The following is a 15,911-nucleotide window of genomic DNA, read 5'->3' on the forward strand; positions in this document are numbered from 1 at the left end:
CAGCTGTGTTCTGGAAGAATGAGATCCAAAATATTTGTGACTGTCATCTAAAATATCTAGGGAGGTTTGATTAATTAAGGAAGGCAGGTTAAATTTTATAGAAAGCTTAATCTGTTAAATTTATAATTAACATTCCCATTAATCAAATTACATGAATCAAATAATAAATTAAATATTTTTAATTTTATACAGAAATTAACTAGATTCACAAATTTAAAAACATAATTCATCATTGAGAGTAAAGCTTAAGAAGACCCAGTTTTCAAAAATTTCAATTGTAGTAATTTTAGTGTTAATTAAAATACAAGTAAATAGTAAATATTTCATTGAATGTGGAAAGTCCACACACATAGAACACAAAAATAAACTGACAATATGAAGACAGGAACACGATCAATAGAATACATAATAACAGAGTTTGATTTGGGTTGGAGGACAAGAAAGGTTTTCCCTAAAGAAGTAAGTTTAGCCTAGAGCTAAAGATTAAGAAACAAGTAGGTCCAGTGAAGGGAAAAGAGACAAACATTTCAAGTATTAAAAAAGAGAAGGGCAGCCCAGGTGGCTCAGCAGTTTAACGCCGCCTTCAGCCCAGGGCCTGATCCTGGAGACCCAGGATCAAGTCCCATGTCGGGCTCCCTGCATGGAGCCTGCTTCTCCCTCTGCCTGTTGTCTCTGCCTGTCTCTCTCTCTCTCTCTCTCGCTCTCTCTCTCTCTGTCTCTCATGAATAAATAAATAAATAAATAAATAAAACTTTTAAAAAGGAGGAGAATAATGAAAAGGAGGAAAAAGCAGGGGAAGAAAGAAGAGGAAAAGGAAGAACTGGGGGCATGTGTAAAGGCCCTGGGGTAGCCTTAGGAATTGGGGAATTAAAAGAAAAAACAAACAAACAAACAAACAAACAATTCCAGCCTAGAGCATGGAGAACAAGGGAGGGCAGACAGCAAGAGCCTCACATATGCCCTCACCTCCTTTTGTGTTCTTCATTGAGCCCTCTCCTCAGAGAGGCTTCTTCCGCCTCCTTCTAAAAATACTCCTAGCTGTTTACTCCTTAACTCCTTATACTAAATATTTCTTCATAGTACTTACCATCTCCTGAAAATAAGCCTCTATTTTTTATACTTTTTAATTGTTGATCTTCCCCACAAAAGAAAGAAATATTCTTTTTACGGCTTGACGAGGACAAGAATTGCTTGTTTTGTTCACCACTGTTTCCATGGTGCTCTGAACAGTGTGTGCATTCAAGATATATAGGCATATCTTGTTTTATTGCATTTTGCTTTATTAAGCTTCACAGACACCACATTTTTATGAAATGAGGATTTGTGGCAACCTTGCCTTCAGCAAGTATATGGATGCCATTTTTCCAAGAGCATTTTTCTCATTTTGTGTCTCTGTGTCAAATTTTGGTTATTCTTGAAATATTCCAAACTTTTTTGGAATATTTTTTATGATCATGTTTGTTATGATGTTCTGTGATCAGTGATCTCTGGTATTACTGCTGTAATTGTTTTGAGGTACCCAGAGCTGAGCCCATGTGAGATGGTGAACAAAACTGATGAATGTTATATGTGTTCTGAGTGTTCTACTGCCCAGCCATTGCCCCATCTCCCTACCTCCCCTCCTCCCTATCTCCTAAGACACAACAATACTGAAATTAGGCCATTTAGTTACCCTACAATGGCTTCAATGTGTTCAAGTGAAAGGAGGAGTCACACATCTCTCATGTTAAATCACAAGCTAGAAATGATTAAGCTCAGGAAGGACAGCAAGTTGAAAGCTCAGGGAAGCAGAAAGCTAGGTTTTTGCACCAGTTAGCCAAACTGTGAATGCAGAGAAAGAGTTCCTGAAGGAAATTAAAAGTGCTACTCCAGTGAACACACAAATGATAAGAAACTGAAACGTCCTTCTTGCTGACATGGAGAAAGTTTTAGTGGTCTGCATAGAAGATCAAACCAGCCACAACACTCCCTTAAACCAAAGCCTCGTCCAGAGCAAGGCCCTCACTTCTTCAATTCTGTGGAGGCTGAGGGAAGTGAGGAAGCTGCAGAAGAAAGTCTGAAGCTAGCAGAGGTTGGTTTGTGAGGTTTAAGGAAAGATGCTATTTCCAGAACATAAAAGTGCAAGTGAGGCAGCAAGTGCTGAAGGAGAAGCTGCAGCAAAATATCCAAGGGTTCTAGCTACAATAATTCATGAAGGTGGTTACATCAAACATAGATTTTCATTGTAGACAAAAAAGCCTTCTATCAGAAGAAGATGCTCTCTAGGACTTTCATAGCTGGAGAAGACAAGTTAAGGCTTGGCCCCAAAGCCCCAAAAGACAAGTTGACTCTCTTTTGGGGGTTAATGCAGCTAGTGATTTTAAATGGTGGTCAATCCTCATCTACCTACCACTCAGAAAAACCTAGAGCCCTAAAGAATGATGCTAAATATACTCTGCCTCTGCTCTGTAAACAGAACAACAAAGCCTGGATGACAGCACATCTGTTTACATGGTTTACAATATTTTAAGCCTCTTGTTGAGATCTACTGTCAAAAAAAAAAAAAAAAAGATCGCTAAGTACTATTACTCACTGAAAATGAACCCGGTTGCCCAAGAGCTCTGATGGGGATATACAATGTGATTACTGTTGTTTTCATGCCTGCTAACACACATCCATTCTGTAGCCCATGGGTCATGGAATCATCTTGACTTTTGAGTCTTATTCGTTAAGAAACACATTTCCTAAGGTTACAGCTGCCATAGACAGTGATTCCTCTGATGGGTTTGTGTAAAGTAAGCTAAAAACTTTCTGGAAAGGATTTGCCTTTCTTTATGCCCTCAAGAACATCAGTGATTCACAGGGAGAAGTCAAACCATCAGTGTGCACAGGAGTCTGGGAATTGTGGATTCCACCGCTCATGAATGTGAGGGATTAGAGACTTGAGTGGAGGAAGCCCCTGCAGATGTGGTGGAAACAGCAAGAAAACTAGGATCCTGAACATGTGACTGAATTGCAATCTCATGATAACACTTGAATGGATAAGGAGCTGCTTTTCATGGATGAACAAAGAAAGTGATTTCTTAAGATTGAATCTACTCCTGTGAAGATGCTGTGAAGATTTTTGAAATTATAACAAAGGATTTAGAATATTAAAGCAACTTAATTGACAAAGCAGTAACAAGTTGGGGAGGAATGACTCCAGTTTTAAAAAAGTTCTATTAGGCTATCAAGTAAGCATTACATGCTACAGAGAAATAATTTGTGAGAGGAAGAATCTGTCAATGCAGCAAATTTCACTGTTGTCCTATTTTTTTAAAAAGTGCCACAGCCCTCTCAACCTTCAGTAACCATCACCCTGATCAGTCAGGAACCATTTGCTTCGAGGCAAGAGTCTCCACCAGCAAATAGATATTAACTTGCTGAAAGCTCACATGATGCGTAGCATTTTGTAGCAATAAATCATTTTTAAATTAAAATGTGTACATTGTGGTAATTTTGGACATAATGCTATTGGACACTTACTAGACTACAGTGTAGTGTAAATATAACTTTTATATGCATTGGGCAACCAAAATATTTATTTAACTTATTTATTTGTAACACTTGCTTTCTTGCAGTGATCTTGAATGGAACTCACAATATCTTCAAGGTATGCTGTATTTCTTAAAAGAATGAACTAAGCAATGCATGAATAAACAAAAGAAGGGCCTTGAAGACCATGTTAAAAATTATGGTCTTCAAGCTGAGGGTAGGCATGAGGCCTGGTCAGTGTGCATTTTGAAAAATATTTGGCTAACTGCATAGTCAAGATGAGTGAGAAATGATGACCACTTTGACTAAGAGTCTGGTAGTGGCAAGAGACATGCACAGATTTAGAAGTTGAAAGAGCTTGTTGGTAGATTAGATTTGCAGAGGTGAGGGAGAAGGAGGTTAAGTTTAGCTTCTACAAGTTTGGCTTATGATACTAGATGGATAGGGATCTAGTCACTGAGACAGAGGACATTAGAAAGGGACTACACTTGATATTTTGGATATGTTGAGATCAAGGTACTTAGAAGCATTCAAGTATAGATGTCATGCAGGCAGTTAGATATATGTGTTGGAAACTGGGCTGAAGATTTAAATTAATGGGTCATCTGTGCAGAAGTAATAACTGAATCTATGAACATCAATAGGACAACTTAGGAATAAAGCATAGTATAGAGTCAAAAGTACAGAGTGAAATATACAGGAGCCCTATGATTAAAACTTGACTAGTTCTAATAAACAATGACCTAAAGAGAGATTGAACAGAGATGCTAGGGGTACACCAAGTAGATGTCATGTCACAAAAGCCAAAGAGAGAGTGTAGTTCAAGAGAGGATGGAGTAGTCAATTTATACCAAGAAATGCTACAGAGAAGTTAAATCATGGAGAGCTGAATGACAGTCACTGAATTTAGAAGTGTGGTTACTGGTTATCGTAGCAAGCACTATCCTGCTGATTTAATGGGATCAGAAGTCATTGGGAAGTGGGTTAAGAGTTAAGAGGTGAGGAACTGGAGACAGGAGTAAAGGCAATTCTCACAGAATGATAGGCTGCAAAGGGAAGGTAAGTGGAGGGGGACACGGTACCAGGAGGATTTCCTCAGGGAGGATTGGTTTTGTTTATTTGCTTTACTACAGAGGAACTTAAGCATGTTATAGATGCTGATAGGAAGGACCTGGTTTCAAGAAGATTAAAGGGAGAAAGAGAAAGACTCCGTAGTCCATAGAAGCCTCATATAAGAAAAGCAGAGTGGAAATGAGAAGGAGAGAGGGTGGGACCAGGTGGAAAAGCAGTCTATAGAGTTCTGGTTGGGTAGCTGAGAGCATTTCTTAGATGAGGGCTTCAGTTTTCCTTATGAAGCAAGAGTTGGGGTCAACTACTGAGAGAGCAAGGGAACAAAGACTGGATGGTGGAGGTCAAATGATCAAAGACAGGGGAGGAGTTCTGAAATAACAGAGTTATTAGTCAGCAGCTATGCATAGCAGGATTATGAGAATGTTGAAAGTCTACCTCACTTTATGATACCTGTTCTTAGTGGAATGCCTTGTCCTACTGTGTGACTTTGCCCAGCCCTACACAATGGCTCAGTGCAGGCAGAGGGAAAAGACATAATGTAGTTCCTTCCAAATCAAGGTTCTGCTAGATGGCTATTTTGAGAAGAAAGAGGTGCAAAAATGTTTGAGAAGGCATGGACAGAGTTGTTGGAACGTCAGCTGGGCAGAGAGAAATGTCAAGGAGGGAAAGAATGTTTCAGTGTGGCTGAAGAAGAAACCAGGTGACAACTGGGGGACAGGGAAGATGGCAGAGAAGTGATGGTGGCAGAGATGGGGAATGCTTGAACTTTAGATTCTTGAAAGATAGCTGTCTGAGGTGATGATAAGGATCAGACTGGAAGTCTTGGGTAGAATGGTCATGACAAGAAAGATAAGGAGGTCAGGGAGGGATCCCTGGGTGGCACAGCAGTTTGGCGCCTGCCTTTGGCCCAGGGCGTGATCCTGGAGACCCAGGACCGAGTCCCACGTTGGGCTCCCGGTGCATGGAGCCTGCTTCTCCCTCTGCCTGTGTCTCTGCCTCTCTCTCTTTCTCTGTGACTATCATAAATAAATAAAAAATTTTTAAAAAAAAAAGGAGGTCAGGGAGCTGAGAGGCCAGGTTGCTAGATGGGTTGTCCACGTAGCCACTAAAGTCCCCCAGGACAATAACCGAGCAGAGGGTGGAAAGAAAGATAGAAAGACAGGGAACCACCCTTCTGATACCTGGGAAAGGATGAGAGCGGCAGGAAGAATCCGAAAAGCAAAAAGCGGGAGTCTAGAGGGCACAGGACCCAAGAGAAAAGATGTTTTTTGTTTGATGTTCGTTTGCCAGTTGGATGGGAGGAAATGGTTCAGAAGTGACAGCGGTAGGCTACAAGGGTCACACACTCCACCAGCTGACTCTCGAGTCCTGGGTAGAGAGACAGAGTGAGCTAATGAGCTTTTGGCAGCGCTGCAGGAAAACCAGGTCCTGAGAAAGGGGATTTAAAGAAAGGAAAAGGTTTTGTTTATCCACTAATATTTTCTCTACTTACTTTACCCACTCTTACAGATGAGAAAATTGAGGCTCTGGACACAGGGGTTAAAACATACCCCTGTGGTATTTTCTTTTAAATACCATTCACCTACTATCTCTATATGTAGCATTCAAAGGTAAAGCACATGCCACATTGCCACGTATTTGTATGGACTGTCCTAACGGTGCGCGTCACGTCTCCTAATCAAAAGACAAACCAACATGATGTACATCCAGCACTAAATGCAACAAATAAATAATAATCTCATAAGAAATTTAGGATTTGGCAAGGGTGGGGGCATATATTTGACATTCTTGAATTTTTTAATTTATTTATTCATGAGAGACACAGAGAGAGGCAGAGATACAGGCAGAGAGAAAAGCAGACTCCCTGCAAGGAGCCGGATGTGGGACTTGATCCCAGGACCCCAGGACCTCAACCTGAGCCAAAGGCAGATGCTTACTGAACTACCCAGGCATCCTGACATTCTTGAATTTCTGTGACAAGTATCACTTTTTTTAAAAAAAAAGATTTTATTTATCTATTCATGGGAGACGCAGAGAGAGAGGCAGAGAGATAGGTAGAGAGAGAACCAGGCTCCCTGCAGGGAACCTGATCCCTGACTTGATCCCAGGACTGCGGGATCACACCACGAGCCAAAGGCAGACGCTCAACCACTGAGCCATCCAGGTGCTCTAAGTATCACCTTCCTTTAAAGAATATTTTTGGAGTAATAGTGAAATGTAGAACTTAAATTAAAAAAAAAAAAAAGATTTCTTAGCAACATGAAAACAAAATAGACCCCCATCAGGTTTTTCTTTCAAACAGAAACGTAAAATGAAGTGGACCTCTTTTTTACCTAGGTGACGGAGAAGATTCCCAAGGACCAAGACACTGAGATTACACCTTTAAATTCTGTTTCTCTAAAAGCAGGGAGATTCACAAATATTTGTAATGCCAACATCGCAACCACTTTGATTCTCACTAGAGAACATCTTTTAAAGTGCAGAAGCCCCTTTCCTGTTCTCATACATCCTCTTCTCAAAGGCGACGGAATCCTGAGCTCTATATTTAATGTTCCTTTTTCAGAAACATAGCAGTACTGATAAGAGGAGCTTTTACAAGTGTGGTATAAACTTCGAACAGAATGCAAGAATTCTTTGGTACCATTATATCACACAGACCTCAACAGAGTTTATGATTCGTATTCAGGTTGTGAATATTTTGTAAATGTTTATCATCAAGCCCCTGTGTATCAAAAATCCAAAGGAGGGGATCCCTGGGTGGCGCAGCGGTTTGGCGCCTGCCTTTGGCCCAGGGCGCAATCCTGGAGACCCGGGATCGAATCCCACGTCGGGCTCCCGGTGCATGGAGCCTGCTTCTCCCTCTGCCTGTGTCTCTGCCTCTCTCTCTCTCTGTGTGACTATCACAAATTAAAAAAAAAATCCAAAGGGAACATAGTCTAGTGAATGTGTTACATTCAAAGCTTCCTTGGGTATTTCTTAACCTATCTTTCTTTCAAAATATGCTATTAAACATCAGCCACCCTGCCACTATGCATGGAGTTCAGGTTTTGTAATCAGCATCACAATACAGGTCACAGATGTGGGAGGATGGACTCTCCATCCTTGCCCTGACCTTTAGGTAATCTGCAGCAAGTTCTTTGAATTCAAAAGCCTCTTTTCCTCATCCTTAGAAGAACACAACAGTAACACCTCCCTCAAGGAGCTGCTGGGAGAGTAGATAAGGTGCTGTGAAAAGTCTTCCGCAAAGAGTATGATACAGAGAAGGTCCTTGAGAACCAGTTAATGAAAGCTAATAATATCATTAATTATAGATAATTATAAATAATTATTGGCTCTACTTCTCCCAAGATCTGGCTCATGTTCCACTATTTTTTAAAAATTTTTATTTATTTATGATAGTCACACACACACACACACACACACACACACACACACACAGAGAGAGAGAGAGAGAGAGGCAGAGACACAGGCAGAGGGAGAAGCAGGCTCCATGCACCGGGAGCCGGACGTGGGATTCAATCCCGGGTCTCCAGGATCGCGCCCTGGGCCAAAGGCAGGCGCCAAACTGCTGCGCCACCCAGGGATCCCTCATGTTCCACTATTTTAATCAAAACTCATATCCCACCAAGCGTTCATGACCTTCCTTCCAGTTTCTGAATTCGTATGGGATATACCATCTGAACTACACAATCCAGTTCTTGATCACATAGTATCATGAATTATTCTCGAGGTGATGTTATACACATATTTCCTGATGGTCATGGATTAGTCCCCTGTAATGTTATATGAATAATTCTTACCACTTCCTCTAAGAAGTCCTCCATGATTGCTGTAATATTTCCTTCAGGCTTAACCAGGTGATCTCTGTGCTCCTCTGGAATTCTGTGCCTTTCTTTTTACTATATCAAGTAATACTGAATCATAAATTTTAATTTACATGTAAACACATTCCCTATTATACTGTATCTTCCTGTGCCATACTCCTCTCTCCGTGCCCAGGACTTATGTTACAGAATGGGTGCAAGCAAACTGAACTGACTCATACTCATATCACAAATTCCGAGCGTATGGATACTGCTTTTTTGTCTTATAGCCATACTGTCTCCAGTAGTTTGAGTGCCTAGTTGATAATGTTTTCGGTTTAATGATCCCTCTTCTACTAGCTAGCCTACTTATGTGATAACCATTGGAACACAAGCAAGGTGTGAGCTTAGTACTTAGGACAGGGAAAAAAAAATCCATACCAAAATAAGATTGGGGAATTGTTAATAAAATAGGTATTGCAGGACTTTTCCAGAATCTTTCATATGGTAATATCAGTTATGACTCTCCACAAAGGGGAGTATAATTGAAACTTGGTGCTCTTTCTTTTGTGGGAGTGGGGAGTAGGAAGTTGTTTCCACATTACACAGTCTTTTAGGAACACTGCAGAAACCAACGTGGCCATGAACTATCAATGAAATAACTCAGACCTGCTGGGTTGAAGTTTAAAGGCCTCTGATCTTTAAAACTCATGCCCAGGAGTAAAGCACAAACATGTACCAGAGCTGTGAGATATATAAATGCCATGGTTTCCATACATATGTCCTGTCCCTTGTTTCCTTCAGAGTTATCCTTCCTTCCTTTTTCCTTCCTTCTTTTTCCTTCCTTCCCTTGTACCTTCCCTGTGCTCTGTTTTCCTTCCTTCTCTCTCTTTTTCTCCTTTGCCCTGTCTCTCTTTCCCGCTCTCTCTCTCTCTCTCTTTTCTCCCTCCTTCTTTCTTCTTGCTAATTCACCTATTGGGGCTCCTCTCCAACATATTCATACGTATCATGACAGAAGGACATTTACCCTTTTCTTGCCAAATCCCAGGGCCTACAACATCACCCACTATAAACTAAGCCCTTGAAAAATAAATATTTAGGAATGAAAAAAGTGTCCTTCTTTGTGCAAAATTTCAATAAATGCTGACCAGACATTAAGTCTAAGAGATCTGTTTGCTAAACTGACCTGGTATATGACCTTTTTAAAGCAAATCACTGGATTGTCTAGCATACAGTGTACTAGAGAGTAAATCTATTGAAACACCAAATCAGTTCCTAGACAAATGATATTTGGCATGAAAGGGAAACCCCTGAAGCCATGCCTGGGGGTAAAACACAAACTCCATGAAGTCAGGGTCTTGGGAGATGAGCCTTCTGCTCATATTGTACAGAGAAAGAGGTACCTCTTCATGGAGACAGAAAGCTCTGGGCGATGGGCCCAGAAGTACCCTGGGGAATGTCAATTTTGCTTGAATTTTTTTTTTCCAGTTTCAAATTGCATTTTGGGCTTTTTATAAGATGACTGATTGTAAATTCCTATTCCTCTTGTTAGTAAATCACGGATTATATGTATTGTCATTATCACTCAGGAGTAAACACCTACTCAGTCAGTGGATGAAAACACAGTATGTGATAGTGTTCATATTCCATCATGCTGCAATGAAACAGATTAAGTTTCACAGGGAGATTCTCTTGCCCCTTCAAGAGATTTCTCCTAATCTGTGGTTATAAATGCTAGCACCTATCCCAACATCTCGGGAAATCAGCCAGAGTAATTTCTTTTTGTGTCTCTGGCTGCAATAGTTTGAATGATCAGATAGGGAAACACATACGACTTAGATGAAAGGGAAAGGCATCACTGTGCCACAGTATCAGGGAAGCAATTCTCACAAACAAGACATGTACTAGAAAATGCCTAGTTTAGAATTCATCTTGGCAGAAAAAAATGAAGTAAGACCTTCTGCCAGAATCCCATTCCTTTCTTAGTATCACAGAGGGAGAGGAAGCTTCTAGAGATCCCCCAAAAGCATATTTCTACACCACATTTCTAGGAAATTTGTTTCTTTACCTATTAATGTATGCATTTCCCCTTTGACCCTCTTAAAGTCTCTTAACTTTTCTGAATTCTTTAATTCTGTCTGGTGAAATTTCTATTGTCAAGACTTAATTCATGGTGATGGCAGGGGCATTATATGAAGAAAGCCAGCAAGGGCCACCATGGCCAGTCTCTATAGGACAGAAAATAGGGTCTTTGTTACTTTGGTTTTTTTTTTTTTTTTTTTTAAGATTATTTATTATAGACATAGAAAGAGAGAGGCAGAGACACAGGCAGAGGGAGAAGCAGGCTCCATGCCGGGAGCCCGACGCAGGACTTGATCCTGGGTCTCCAGGATCACACCCTGGGCCAAAGGCAGGCGCCAAACCGCTGAGCCACCCAGGGATCCCTGGTCTCGTTACTTTGATTTAAAGTTTAACACCCAGAGAGGAATCTTGTTTCCTTATTCCTCAGTTATCTGGAGAGCAGAAAAAGTTCTACCTTGTAAGATTTGGTATATTCAAAATGCATGTGTTCTAAGTTATTTCCAAGTTTATATTTAACAGATCACAAAAAGGGTGGGAGGGGGAAGCAATTCAGCCATTTTAAGTTGAGGGCTCTGAAGGGTAGGAAAGCTCTGAAATCCAGGTAATACACACATCATTGATCAGAAGCATAAGGTCTATCGGGTGATGATTTTCATTAGAAAGTTTAACCAAGTATGGTACCCCCTATACTCCCACAATGCCTAGCTATATCGAAAGTAATCACATATGTTTTTGAATTTTGCTCATATGAGTAAGTAAGTGCGTGAGAGAGGGGAGGAATGAATAAATGAGGCAGCAAGATAGAAAGGGTGGTGCCTTCAAGCTCAAAGTTGGCTATTTCTATAGCCAACACCTGCTGACAATGAAGCATCATGGGACTGGGAAAAACGTGTATGTTATCTATTCGCTGAGGGGATTTTCAGCTACATCGCAGGGGCCAGTTCCATGCAAGTTATTTGTTTTGCTCACCATAGTATTCTACAAGCTGTTACATGATATTTTTAAATCAATTAATGGTTTTGCTTTGTCAGATTCTATGATAAAATATTACTCATTCTTCAATATTTCCTACCAATCCTGTACTTCTGAAAATGAACTGACACTCATTCTGAAGGCAATCTACTTTCAGGCCTCTTGTTTGAATTGTCGGCCTTACTTTGAAGGAAGCGATATGTATGCCATGTCCAGCACGAGCAGCAGGCTCTTAGGGAAGGATGGCCTTCTAAAATCTTTTTTATTTAAGATTTTATTTATTTATTTGAGAGAGAGAAAGATTGAACACAAGTGGCAGGGAGAGGGAGAGGAAGAGGGAGAAGCAGACTCCCCACTGAACAAGGAGCTCAGTGCAGGGCTCGATCCAGGACCCATGAACTGAGCTGAAGGCAGACGCTTAACTGACTGAGCCACCCAGGCATCCCGGCCTTCTAAAAATCCTGCATGGGCCTCACTGGAAAGGGGGGCTAGATAAAACTGTACAGAGTTTTAAGATGAATTTAGGCTGTCAATATTTTGACAAACTTTACACATTCATACCAAATTTTGGCCTCTAGCAAAGCAAGGAAGCCTTGGCAGCAAATGTGTCCACCCAGAAACTGATGAACAGTGAGAACCTAACATAAAAGCAACCATGCACATAAAATAAGAGGCTTCATGCCTGTATGCCCCAAGCTTAATTCCACCTGATGAGAGAAGATTATCATTCAGGCACACAGGGAATAAAGTGAAAACAATCACAGGGCAGGGTATACACAGTCATGCAGTGCTGTCTTAAACTATTTTTATTATGATGAAACAATGCATAAGCAATGTAAATGTTTTGAAGAGAATAAAGAAGAGAATGAAAAATAAATGGTAATGCCATGAATCACAATTTTAAAGTATTGATATTTTTATATGTTTCCCTCGTATTTTTTATGCCCACCTGCATGTGTGCATAAGGACAGGAATTAGGATCATATTCATGCTTAATTTTGTAACCTGCTTTTTTTTTTCACTGAGCATAATCACATGAACACTACTCTACATAATTTATTCTGACCTGGTATAACATGCCATGATTGGGAAGTGATGTGTGGCTGACGGCAGTTTCACTGTAGTGATCCCACTCAAAGCAGTTTTTTGCCTGCTTGCAAGGCCACTGGTGACATGAAAACCTGGTAGAAGGTCAAACAGAGTTCATCTAGGGATGCAGTTCCAAAATAGTATGGTAAAATGTAAAGACCACAGCTCTTTACTCCGGCCCACTAAGTCTTCAGCGAGTGTGTTCCTCATATCTATAACTTGGCAAGAACTGAGCATGCTTCCACTGTCACTCCTCCTTCTTAATTATCCGAGGGAGGTCATCTAGCCTTCTCTCTGTTGTTCTTGTTACAGAAACATTTATGAAGAATGTCTAAAGTAGTTTCTTTGTTCAGAAGTTGTCCTATACTTCATTAATTACATCTGAACATAGGTTATGGAAGATCCTTTTTCATGTTGAGTTATGCCACAACTATACCACTCACTATATGTGCCAGATCCTTTAAATGGCTGGAATCTTGGTAGAGTTCTGGAAAGCAGAGAAAAAAGGAAGGAGGTACAACAGTGCTAATAGTATAATCATAAAACTTAGCTTTTCAACTCAATGCTTTAATTAGTTTGATGTAGACTCTTTTTCACAATAAAGGTGCATTATCATTCATTATCTCACAAACTTCCTTTAGCATAATAAAGAATTTGTCTGGTCTTTGTCCCTTGTTCCTGATACAGAGCTTCTAAAACCACTGAAATTCCCTGAGTGATGGGGTGTCTCTTATGCTATTAAAGGGATTCATGGTGGAGACCCTAGATGGCTTCCGTTGTGCTAGCTGGGCTGGTCATCAGAAAGATCTATCATGATGAGAGGGCTGAGACATGGACCAGCCCAACCTCTGGGAGAGGAAGAAGGTGGAGACTGAGTTCCAGCACATGGCCATTGATCTCATGAATCATACCTACATAACTGATTGCCAATAAAATCTCTGGACACCAAAGCTCAGTGGAGTTAGGTTGTTGATAAATACACTGATATGCTGGGAGGGTGATGAACCCTGACTCCATGGGGAAAGGGCAGAGAAGCTCTGTGCTGCCTCCCAGACCTTGTCCTATGGGTATCTTTAATAATAAAATTGTGATATGCATTGTTTTCCTGAGTTATTTGAATAGCTCTAGCCAATTATCAAACCTGAGGGGCACTCTAGGAACCTCATGAGTTGATAGCCTGAAGTGCTGGTGGCCGGGGGACACACAATGATTAGTGTCAAGGGCAAACTTGTTATAGACCTAGTTCTTAAATCTGTGGAGTCTGGTGCTAACTCCAGCTGGTTAACAGCAGAATTCAAGAGTAGCGCAGTGTGTTCAGCTGGGATGGAGGCAAGAATACTTCCCAACTTTCTGAGATAAGAATTAGATTTCTACATTTATGGGAGAAGCAGCAGCTAATACGGGTAGTAAGTGGTAGGCCTAGAATTTAAACCCAGATCTATATGACCCAAGGTCTGTGATCTTTCTGCTTCATGACAAACTGCTTCAACACTCACAAAGGTCAGATACAACAAAGGCTTACCTGAAGGCCACTATCAGCGATGCTGCTGAAAACAGAACTGCTAACAGAAACCATTTCTGATCCTCGCTCTTTAGTCTCCTTAGTGTGAGACATGTTCAGAGCAATGTAATTTTGCAGAATAAACTTGCAAACATGCAGACAAAGGAGACTGTCCTGATATGTGGCCTAAATAAACAACTTTCCCATGTGGCACAAAGGTTTCACAATTTCCTCTAAGGAATGAGTATTCTGAAGACTAGAGTGATAATCAATAATGACTGAACTCCTGATGTTCCAAACCACTATGGTAGATTCCAGGGATACAGAAAGTAGAAGCTGAGGCCCCTGCCCTTGAGCAGATAGCAACCCAGTTGGGAAGACAGATCAAAGTAGAGCAGGAGAAAATACTTAAACAAAAATATCCCAGGCAGATACTCCTGAGAGTGATTATAGAAGGTCCCCTGGATGAAGAAGACCTAAAGCCAGGCCTTGAAACATGTGTGGCTTTAAAAAGGAATGATTTCCAGTAGTGGAAGAGAGCAGGATGCAATGTGCCTAGTACAGTGTCTGCAATGAACATGATGAGGATGATGATGATGATGATGATGTAATTCAAGCAATTCTTCAGTGTAGATACACACTCCATTGTTGGAGTACCCAGGAATAAAAGAGCTAAGTGTATGTTTTGAAATGAAACATACAGTATTTAATTTTGTTCCTAGAGGCCTTTGAATTAGCAGTACTTTAATAGCCTGAAGATAAACTGGCCCTTAAAAGAAGGAGAGAGCCCTGTTAAGGGTGAAATGAGCCTACGTATGTCCTGAATGGAAGCAATAGTTATGTAATAACAAAAATTCCAAAGCCTGGGGTTCAGAAAACAAGGGAAGGATTGAATATGATTTTAAGCTCCTTAGGTCACCACTGCCAAGGATGGCATTAGCAAGATGCTAACACAGGTGGCAGACCAGTATCCCCAGACCATGGTGGGGAGCCATCCCTCCCCTGCTCCTTCTGACACTATGTGGTTCATGCAGGGTTGACCCACCCTATGTTCCATGGCCAGGTCTTGATTGCTTTAAGCCAGGCATGGTTTCTTCTTTGCACCATGATTGATTCAAAATGGATACAAGAACAAATCTGAGCCATTAAGAGAAGGGGTATCTAAGGATCGGTGCAAAACCAACCAGAGGGTAGGGCACCTGGGTGGTTCAGTTGGTTAAGCGGCTGCCTTCAGTTTAGATCATGATCCCAGGGTCCTGGGATGGAGCCCTGCATCGGGCTTCCTGCTCAGTGGGGAGTCTGCTTCTCTCTCTCTCTCTGCCCCTTCCCCCACTCTTACACTTGCATGTGTACAATCTCTCTCTCTCTCTCTCAAATAAATAAATTAAAAGAAAAGAAAAGAAAAAAACAACCAGAGCGGATCCCTCTTCTTCCCTTAGGCAAGGTCATTCAAGGACATCCATGAGGTCGCAGTTAGCAGCATTCATTTGTGAAAAAGAAAAACTTGCTCAGAATGAGGACAGGTGCAATGTGTGGAGTCTGAAGATGAAGCCAACACTACAAGTCAGAGCGAAACAGAAAAATCAGGATCTGGTTATAACATAGGTGTTCCCAGATCAAGCAATGCCTGAACCCAGAAATATTTCTGAACCTGTGAGCCAAGAACTACCCTCCTCATTCCCATTTTCTGCTTAATTTCATTTGAGTTCTTTTTTCTCTGCTTTTACAACCAAGATATTCCTAACCAGTAACAATAGACAAGCAGGCTCTGAGATTATTTAATTTGCTTCAATTTATCGCATGAGAATGTTCACTCCAAGTATTAACTGTTTGTGGAAAACAAATACCTAGCAATATTTTCAAAGCAGAGTTCCTTATGG

This window comes from Vulpes lagopus, chromosome 7, assembly GCF_018345385.1.
Source record: "Vulpes lagopus strain Blue_001 chromosome 7, ASM1834538v1, whole genome shotgun sequence".
Classification (NCBI taxonomy): domain Eukaryota; kingdom Metazoa; phylum Chordata; class Mammalia; order Carnivora; family Canidae; genus Vulpes; species Vulpes lagopus.